The sequence below is a fragment of the Mus pahari genome, chromosome 21 (assembly GCF_900095145.1).
Source record: "Mus pahari chromosome 21, PAHARI_EIJ_v1.1, whole genome shotgun sequence".
NCBI classification, from domain to species: domain Eukaryota; kingdom Metazoa; phylum Chordata; class Mammalia; order Rodentia; family Muridae; genus Mus; species Mus pahari.
The window spans coordinates 45,093,621-45,104,929 of NC_034610.1; positions in this window are offsets into that span (position 1 = coordinate 45,093,621).

Consider the following 11,309-nt stretch of genomic DNA (forward strand, 5'->3'; position numbering starts at 1 on the left):
CACAGGCACACATACACACACACAGAGAGAGACACACACACAGGCACACATACACACACACAGAGAGAGACACATACACAGGCACACAGACACATATACACAGGCACACATACACACAGGCACCCCCACACACAGGCATACACACACAAACACACACACATACACAGGCACACATACACAGGCACACACCCACAGGCATACACACAGGCACACATACACACAGGCACCTACACACACAGACACACACACACAGGCACACATACAGAGGCTCATATACAGGCACACACACAGGAACACTCAAACACACTCATACAGGAACACACACAGGTGCACACACATAGGCACACACACACAGGATCACTCACACAGGCACATTCACACGGGTACTCATATACACACAGGTACACACACAGGCACACACACAGGCACACATACATACACCTAGGCACATACACACAAAGGCATACACAGGTGTGCACACCCACAGAGGCACACATGCACACAGGCACACATACACACACAGGTACACACAGGCACACATACACAGGCATACACACACAAAGGCACACACATAGACATACACACACAGTTTAAGATTTTTAAAAAGAATGAAAAGAGCAAGAATCCATATTCAAAAGTAACAGGTCAAAATTCATTCCACAGACTAAAAGATGTTAAGGAGACAATCTAGTTAAGTAAAAACTCAAAAATACAAACACACATATCAAGAAGAGTTTGTTTCTAAAAGTGATGAAGTGCCTCATTTGTGTCAAGATTTATAAAAAGACATAGAGAAGCAGAAAAACATGAGTGGTGCAAAAAAAGCGAACATTATCACACATCCAGCATTATGATATTAGATAACTTTTGGCAATAAATGTAGAAATTATGTCAAAGGTATACAATCCTCAGAAAATAAAAATACCGATTTAAAAATCAAAATTAAAAAAAAATTATTCAAGAATAAATGGAATCCCTATGTGTGCTTTTCATTGATTATTTCTGCTGGCACAGTCATGCAGGTTCTCATAATACTTGTTCCCATTTGTCCTTTGTCCCATGAGAATAGGCACCACCCGTGGTTACTGCAGCCATTCCTGTCCAGGCTTAAGACACTGCTAAAGCCCAGCGGCTGCTGAGTGCCGCTCTCTGGGAATGTCTGGAGCTAAGACTGCCTCTGCCCATGTAGTACACAGAATGGGTCTAGGCTTCCTCAGTCTCAGGGGGGCTGCTTCAGATATAGAGCAGGCTGTTCCAAGGTCACCTGTGGACAGTTCCTTCCATGTTGTGCTGGAGAAGCTCATGGACACTTGACCGCCTACACTCTTGGCACCCCAGAGCTGACTTACTTCTCACAGGCATGTTCTGAACCAGAGCCAACTCCAGGTCAGAGTCCGCCTCTCTCTGTGCTGCTTCTGTGTGGCTGGCGACTTCTTCAGAGAATCCAGGACATACACCATGTGGGAGATGGGAAAGGGCAGAGGTGGAGAATAAGGGGTTGGCTGAGAGAACTGTGGGCCAAGAGTCCTCACTCCATACAGGACAAATATCCCATGGACCACAGTTCTCATTTACAGGATCTATCTCCGGCATAGTTGAACTTACTTAATTGCATATAGCTTTAAACAAAACATAACTCGACTTATGTGTAGCTGCAGGAATATCTGCATCTTTGTGGGTATTAGCTATAAATTATATGGATCTTTCCTAAAACATGATCCAAATTCTTTATCTTATCTGGGGGGGAGGGAAGGGGAGGGAAGTTCTTCCAGAGGACTTGGGTCTTCGTGTTTATGGTACAGTGTGACAAGTCAGGAATAAATTTAGAAGCAATTTGAAGATATGAGAGCTGTAACTGCTTTATGGTAGAAGGATATCATAGTGATAGGAATGCAGATGTGGTGAGAACACTAAGTATCATTTAAAACTTTAAGCTGTCTCAGAGTAGACACGTTTCAGAACAATATGCAAAGTAAGAGTATTTTACTTAAAAACTAAGAGGAAATGGTATTTTATCGTATTTAATAAGATCAAATGTAATGCAATCCAATTTTAGAGATATTGATATACAAAAATGTATTCGTTTTAAGTGAAACAAACATTTTATTAATGCTTTCACTAAAAATATTTTTTAATGTTACACATCTATAATCCTGGCACTCAGGAAACTGAGGCACTATTGAGAGTTCATGCTCACAACCAGTCTGCACTAGACAGTGAGATGATACCATCTCAACATGGTGTAGGGATGGAGGAGGGAGAGTTTAAAGTGCTTTAAAATTATAAAGTCAGGTATCATGAGAAGAAAATGTTATAGGACAGAAATAGGAGCCCTATCTATCCTTCAATCCATCCATCCATCCATCCATCCATCCACCCAGCCAGCCACTCACCCAACTATCTACACACCCACCCACCCATCATCCATCCATCTACACACCCACCCATTCACCATCCACTCATCTATCCATCCCACCCATCTATGCACTCATCCATCCAACCATCTATTCATGCATTCATCCATCTATCCATCCACCCACCCACCCATCTACCTACCAACCTATCCATCCATCCATCCATCCATCCATCCATCCATCCATCCTTCTGTCCACCCATCCATCTATACATCTATCCACCCACCCACCCAACCAACCACTTACCCACCCACCCAACTACTCACCTACCCACCCTCCCACCCATCCATACACACACACACACACACACACACACACACACACACACACACACGTCCATCTACCTATCTATCCACCCATCCATCTACCTATCTATCCATCCATCCATCCATCCATCATCCATTCATCCATTTTTACACTATGTCCTCCTATACTTCTTGAACTTCTTATCCAAACCATGTATCCAGGTGGTATGTGCATGTGGATGATTCTGGTTCACACAGTACTATTTGTGAATGTATCAGTCACTGGTTTTATTTTTTCTTTTAGTATATAAACAGCTTTGTAGATGCTGCTTTTAATCAGCATGGCAAACACAATTCATGGAAGGTCAAGGCAATTTTCCATTTGTGCTGCAACTGCACATTCCTACCTGCTGGGAAGAAGACCCAGGCTTCCTGTGGGTTGTGTTGATTCAGCTTGGCCACCTGAAGTAGCCCAGTACTAATGGTTGGAAAGGAATACTGCTGCATTGGTCAGGGGCTCTGCTGGTGGCACTTTGTGGTATGTGGTGTTAATTACGTTCCTTTTTATACAGTATCAGTGATTGGGTAGACAGAGTTGACAATGAGTGTCAGCCAAGATTCAGGATAAAGGTGGCTCCCTTGGAAGTTGATCTCACTTGGGGGAGGAAAGAACCCAGATCCAGGTCAGGAGGCAAAAGGTTTGTGGGCAGGAGAACACGGGGCAAGGAAGGCTGCAGAATCCAGGAAGTGGCCTGCTTTATTATTCATGAGTGCTGCTGCTTCTGGGAACATTCTGTACTGTGTACAAAGTTGGCTTAGTACAAATTCCAAAGCCGTTTTCTTAATCATGTAGAATCTCATTTTCAGAGTAGGCAGATAAGTAAGTTGATAGTTAAACATTTGTAAACCAATACATTCCAGAAAAATCCGTCCGTTGGCCATGTGGTCAAAGGACACCACAGTGTCCTTTAGTCAGTGTAGAAAACAATGTTCTCAAGTATACTGGGAAAATATACTTGTTGACTTCTTCCTTTGTTCAAGAAATAACTTGTTGAGTGCCTACTGTGTGCACTGCGCTATACTGGGAACACACATAGCTGAGAATAGACAGGTATTTACTGGGAGGACATATTCCTTGCTGGATAGTAAATACTGTGGGTATTTACATCTGGATGGTACAGCATGTATATATCATCATTATGCAAAAGAATAAAAGTATGTGATGACATTTAGTGAGTTAAAAGTATTCCATAAAACAGCTTTATTAAGGCATGTTAACAAAGAAAATATGTATCTATTACATTATGTTCTAATATATATATTTGGGGGCTGGAGATATGGGTCTGTGTTTATGAGTAATTGTTGCTCTTATAAAGGACCAGTTCGATTTCTAGCATCAACATGGTGGCTCACAACCATCTGTAACTCCAGTTCCACCTTCTGGTCTCTTTCAGGATCCTCGGAGAAACCAGGCATGTAAGTGGTACACAGATGTAGGCAAAACACCCAAACACATAAAATACAAAATAATAAAGTAAGTAAGAGCTTTAAAAAGCACCTATTCATGATAAAATATGTCTCAATCAAGCTAATTACCACACATGACCAAACTCAGTGAATGTTATTGATCTTGGCAAGCCCGTTCCCTGGACTATAGTTTGGCGAGATGCTTGTAGGGCCAGTGGGATCTTCCATTCACTCGCGCATGCACATAACTGATTCCATCACAATGCACTGCGCTGCCTGAGAAGAGCCACAGGTATAGAGCATTTACCTACACTACACTGTACTCTGCTTTCACATTATAAACATGAGGGTTGGGGGAATCATGTCACATCAACACTTGCCATGCCCCCTTCCAAAACTGACCAGCAGGGTGGAGCCATCTTCTCCCTCCCATGGTTCTGAAGCCTCAAGAGAAAGGAGACCTGCACACATGGAAGAGGTATTGCACTGTTTCCTCTCCCCGCCTTTGCACCTTTGCGAAGCATTCATCTGCTGTTTCTACAGATTCGTTTGCTCTGAGCGTTTCACCCTATGAAATACCTGTCACCCGTGTATCTGGCTCTTTTCACTTCACACGCTATTTTCAAAGTTGCTCAGTGTTGAGCATGTTGTAGGATCCATTTCTTTTCCAGGGTTGGGTCTGTATTCACCATATGCATATGTCACAATTTATCCATCCACTCTTCTGTTAATGGGACAGTGACCCTTCCCTTTCTGGCATTTTCGCCAAGTCCTCTCTGAATACATACGTGCATGTACTTGTTTCAAAACCTGCTTTTAATCCTACTCAGAAATTAAATTGTTGAGTCATATGGTAATTCTATGTTTAATATTTTGAGGTCAAAGACATGCAATTTAAAAGCAAGCAGGTAATATAGATTATTGTAGAATCCTATAAGAGTGAGGGAACACTTTGATTTTTTTCTTGCCTTTCTCTTCCTGCTGCCAACCATGGCCCTATAGCTCCTTTGAGCCTGAACAAGATCGGGACTCTCACTGCAGATCGACCTCCTTCGATCAGATGCTTGCCAGCAGTGAGCTCTAACGAAGATGAAGGGACTGAGTCCTGATCCCAGAACATGTGAGCTCAACTGGTTTCCATCCCCATCTCCCACCAGTTATTTTGAGAGCCCGTTGCTGTTAGCAATCCCTGAATCAGTCATGTGAAGAGAGCTACTAGCTGAGGTTAATTAGTGCCACTGAAATGTAAGTAATGAAAGAAAGTGAGTCACGCAGTAGTGCGCTTTTATGGCAGTTATGAAGGGAGGGTAGATCAAATGTACAAATCTAGACTGCAGAGAACACTGAGTGGCTGAATCATATGTCCCACTGAACATGTTCCTTAACATAATCGTTCCAGGGCTTTGGCTGAACTGTACTTCTTGGAGCCTGGTAGTGACCGCCCTACACCTGTCAGGGAAACCCAACCCAGCACTCCTGAGAGGGGAGCGAAGCAGACACACCCTCAGTTCAGAGCTACAGTATATCCTGCTTTGGACCATTTTTCCTGCAGCCCTTCCACTGTGGTCCTCTGTAGCTCAGAAGCCTGTGACATAGCTCAGTAGCTTAGAGAGTGCTTAGAGCGAAGTGCCTGAGAGAAAAGGTGGCAGTTTCCCATCCGTAACCTGTGTTTCCAAGGGGTAAGCCCTTGCTGCCTAACCCTGATACGTGTTATGTTAATCTTTTAGTAAATTACTCAATTTCTCAGACTACTCTCGACCTACTTTAAATGCTACACAGCTACCAACAGGAATCAGAATTATCTTTGTTGTCAGAAGGTGCACGACAGAGGTGGTTTGGCACATCTGCCTAGTTTTAGCATGGTTACAGGTGTGGGGCCAGGAGTGGAGATTAGGTGATGGCTTAATACTCCCTTGGCTTGACTCCTGCCTCCTGCTTCAAGCTAGCAGAGTAACCCCACCCCCACCCCAGTCACTTAGGTCTCCATCTGTATGAACAGTACCTGTCACCAGAGATTACTTTGAGCAAAGTGTCTAGAAGAGTGATTGTAGTTGCCAGGTAAGTGGTACACAGTGGCAAACAAGCAGGATGGATTCTTTGGATATTCAGAGGAGGTCTACATCCTGTGAGTTATAACAGTACACACAGAGGTGGCATGAGGGCAGGAAGGCCCAGCGCCCCCCTTATTCATTCCAGCCAGTGCTACTGCCATCAACAGGACTTAGCCCATGTTTCTCTGGACATATTTATCCTGGCCTAATAGACAGCTCTTTAGACATACCTTTACAAGATGCCAAAGAAAAGAATTATTCCTTATACGGGTCAGTTGTCCTTCAAAAAACCAGAACACCCTTGATGTTGAATAAGTTACTTAACCTTTCTGAGACTCAGTTTATCTGTTTAAAGGTTAAAAATAAAGTCTCAGCTCACTTGAGCACCATGGCCTTCAACAACAACAACAAAAAAAAAAAAATCAAACAAGCAAACAAAAATACTCTAAATTAGTGTGGATACCACTACGGCTACAGTATCTATCTGGTATGTCATTCCCTTTTATTTAGAAAGCACTGAATATAGACCATGAGAGGCTCTCACCTGGTACAGTGGCTGCTCTCCTCTGATGTTGCCCGGCCCGTCATCCTGAGAGGGGCTTTCTAAATCTGTAAGACTACCAAGAGTTCAATGTGGTCCGCAAAACTTGCAATTTCTACTCAAAGCTCCTCCTTCTCTCCCCACGCCCCTTCACAACTATCCAATGTTCCACATCCCACCTACTTGGAAGGAACAACTGGCCCACCACAGTGCAAAGGACAAAGCTCTTCCTATGACAGAGACATCGACAGAGAACTAGAATGTGGTTAGGAGACTTAGTTTCTTCTCACTCCACCACCTCGTTACTGTTTGGATTATTTGCACTTTGTGATTCATATACTGTACGGCTCAAAGTGAAGGGAGACCAAGCAGCGGTCCACCTTACACGGACAAGGATAACACGGATGTTTGGAATGTCATTGAATCCCACGGTGAGGATGCAGGTCCTATGATAACACCGCATTCAAGAAAGGACAGGTTCTACGGTGGAGTTTGGAGGACCCACCACACCTTGGTACTTCTGCCTCTAAATTGATGAGACTGTTGGGAAATATAAAGCAGAGCTGTGGTTTCTGGCCTCAGAACACTCCATGATGCGATCCTGCATGTTGTCTTAGTGGGCACTACTCTCTTCCCTTCTGCTGCAAGGGTGAAGGTCACACTGAGGGCTGCCCTGCTTCTCTAGGGCTGCTATGGCAACATGTCACCAAACAAGACGCCTAACAACAGAAGTGCGTGGCTGCCAGTTCTTGAAGCTAGAAGGCCTGAGATACAGCAGGGCTAGCTTCTTCTGAGGGCCGTGAGGGAAGTCTACCACCAGCCACCTGCCTCAGGAATCAGTGTGTGTGTGTGTGTGTGTGTGTGTGTGTGTACATGTATGTGAGTCTTTCTGTCTCTGTGCCTAAATTCTCATTTTCATAAGAACATCAGTTATATTGAATTATGCCCCATTTAATAACTTGATGTGACTATCTTGCATGGACAGTATTTCCAAATAAGGTCACATTCATCATCACTAGGGGTCAGGCCTTCAAAGTTTAGGATGGAGTAGAAAACAATTTGACCACGGCACTTGCAACCATTGCTGCAGAAAGCATACACACACACACACACACACACACACACACACACACACGCACACGCACACACACATCTATACACCACACACACAGACACACCACAGACACACTACACACACATCTAAACACCACACACACAGACACACACACCACACAGACACACACACATATACACAACACACAGAGACACACAACACACACACACACAGTGTATACCACACACCAACACAGAGAGCAAAACAAAACCATAGAAATACCACCCCACCAATGGTATTACTGTAGACATGTTACTGTAAGGAGCAGAGGCAGTGGAAAGGGCTTTGACTGGGCTCTTCAGCTTCTGTCTTCCAAATTTTATGTGATGATGTCTGCTTGATAGAAACTATGCCTTACAAGGAAACAGTGCTATAAGGAAACCTGAGAGACGACAGATCTCCAGGTCTTCAGCCAACCTAGAATCTGCTGCAAGAGGATTGGGATGGAGATGGCTGGGCTAAGATGGAGTTGGGCGTGGCCAACTGTACTCTCTTCTCCTCTGAAAAGCAGGGGTTTGTAACACACGCTGTGAAGATTAATGAGACAGTGGATGGTGCAGGGAGTTCAGTAACAGAATCCTTAGCCCGCAGTGAGCTACTCTCAGCCCTGGGAAGATATTAATAAAATGTCTTCAACTACCACTACATTTTGGTCTAGGAATTTAAGTACCTAAAAATGGGTGATTATTTTTCTTCTTACCAATGATAGTCTGTTAAGGCTAATGTCTTTGGAAGTTTTGAGAGCCTAGGCTAACTAGAGTATGTTGGGACAAAGGAAAGGACAAAAGCAAATCTCAGGACACACCTGGTCGGCTAATGTGCCTTTGGTAACCCGGCATTTTCACTTTATTTCATAACCCAGGCTTCTTTCATGCTGTGGCGGGTGCTGTCCTTGGTAGAACCTAAGCCTGGCTACGCCAAGCCCACCTTTCAAGTCCCTGCTCTGAGTGCTGCCACTGACAAACTTCTGATGAAGGACGTGTTGGGCTTTTCAACCTCATGACTCGTCTGTTCTGTTCTTTAACCTTGGCTATGTTGTAACTGCTCCATAGCTCCCCTGAACTACTCCTATGTGTAGTTCAAGCCCTGATGATATCTATTCAAACTGAAGAGTCCTCTACTGGTTTATCCTGCTGCCGTAAAGTAAACAAAACAAAAGCAGCACAAAGACCACCGTGAAACCTAGGTTTTATTTTATAGTAAAACTTGATAGCTTTCAAGCTTAGAACTTGAGGTTTTAGCAACCAGTTCAGTTTGGTTTGATTTCCTTGTGGTCAAGAAGAATCAAGCCCTACCTGTCAAAAGAGAAAAATATTCTCATCTCTCGTATTACCTCACTGTTTCAAAGGAAGGGGTAGGAGGAGAAAGAGGAGATGCCACCAGATGAGTAAAAATGAGATATTTAGGATGTTTTCATTAAATCAGACCACACAGGAAAGAGTGGACTGAATCCCATTGCATCAATGGTTTATAAACTGGATGGCTTCTGTTGGCAACTAAAGCAAATGACCAGAAATAAATTATAATTTTAGTAATGTCAAAGTGTAAGAAGCAAAAGCTGATGAAACTGTAATATAGACAAGTCACATTTATTATCACAGTGCAAAGCCTTGATAGTAGCTACTGACTTATTAAACAATGAATCAAATATATGCAATATCTGAGTAATGAAATTCACACACTTGAAGTAATGAACACTTATGTAACAGAGTACTCGAGCACTGGAGGACAGAAATTCTTTTTAAGCACATACAAACTCTTAGCTACCAAGCAAGTCTTAGTAAACTTTTGATGGTGGGCATTCTACAGATCATGCAAACAAGCTGAAGACATGTTATGTGCACAGAGAGAGAACTACATTTGCACAAAATATAGATATATTAGTCGAGAAAGCAAGGACACATAACAGATACCTAAATTCAAACAGAACAGGAACGGGCCTCAGTTCCTTCAGAGATGAGAGGCTTTCAAACCTAAAAGCCTATCAACAAGGAAAGCTGGACCCTTAACAGGAGCCTGTGGAAGAAAGACCAGAGACGCGGTGCTGCCAGGGGTAACTTCGAGAGGAAGACAGCACTCTGAAAATGACTAGTAGTGAGTCATCAACTTATAATACAAGCAACCTCCATCTCTCACCTTCCTCTGTGAGGGGCTCTGGTCTTCCAGTCAACCTTTGTGCATGAGCTCATGACTTGGGATGTGGGCAAAGAATTGGGAAGAATGAAAGAAATACTGAAGAAGAGGGGAGACTCTTGATCTGCAAAATTCTTCCCTATCTCCATTTTAAAACAACAGCAACAAAAACCCTGGGTTGCATGGAGGGATGGTGCCCCGTCTTCTCTTTTTTTTTTTTTTTTTTTTTTTTTTTTGTTGTTGTTGTTGTTGTTGTTGTTTTCTTTTTCTCTTCTTTTTGTGCCCCGTCTTCTTACGCTTCAGGGAGCAAGCTGGCTGATATGTACAGAGTAACGACATCCTATGGTTTGAGTTTGGTTTCCTCCCAAGGGTCAAGTGTTGGAAGCTTGATCCCCTCGGTGGCTGTATTTCAAGAGAAGGCTTCCTGTGAGATACTGACGCCATTGGTGACACTGCCCATTGAGAGGGTTCCTGTAGCTCTCAGGGAATTTCATAGAGTCCCCTCCAGTTTGTTGTTACTAAAACGTAGACTTTTGTTTTGAATATTGTCTTAATAGAACTTTTAAAACTAAAACTATGAATTATTCCTAATTGCACACAGGCTCATAGAAATCTAATAGACAAACAGCTCCCCTTCTATTCCCCCCAGAAAACACAGACTCATATTTTTGTTTTCTCCTTGTCATGCCTTGCTTTGAGGTATACGTAAGGGATAAGTCCTTAGAGGATCTCTGTTCTCATCTGTTACCAGCAAAACCTTCAAAAAGAAAAGGGGCAACGGCGTCCCCTAGTTTCTGAGATGCTGTTTGCTGTTACTGTTATTTGGTGTAAATGTCCAGACCAATCTGCCAAATATGTGATATGAATTGAAAACCCTCACCACAGTTCTAGTTCATTTTTCTTCACATGGCATAGATGAAAAGATTGTACAACTCGAAGAAAAATACTTCATCCGCTTGGAGCATGGCACCAATTAGACCCTCCTAGAGCTGCAGGTAAGAATATAATAGGGGTTGCCCTCTGTCACAGTTTCCCTCAAAACTAAAACAGTTCATTCTACAGTCCTTAAACAGGAAGGTAAACAACTCAAAATAGCTTCAGGAAGTCTCTGAAACCGATTACATTCACAAGACCACCTCCATCTCAAAATAAACAAAACGCAAGTTGCTAAGACTCATTTTCTTTTTTTTTTGTTTGTTTTTTTGTTTTTTTTTTTTTTTTTTTTTTTTTTTTTTTTTTTGTTTTTTTTTTTGTTTGTTTGTTTGTTTGTTTTTCGAGACAGGGTTTCTCTGTGTAGCCCTGGCTGTCCTGGAACTCACTCTGTAGACCAGGCTGGCCTTGAAC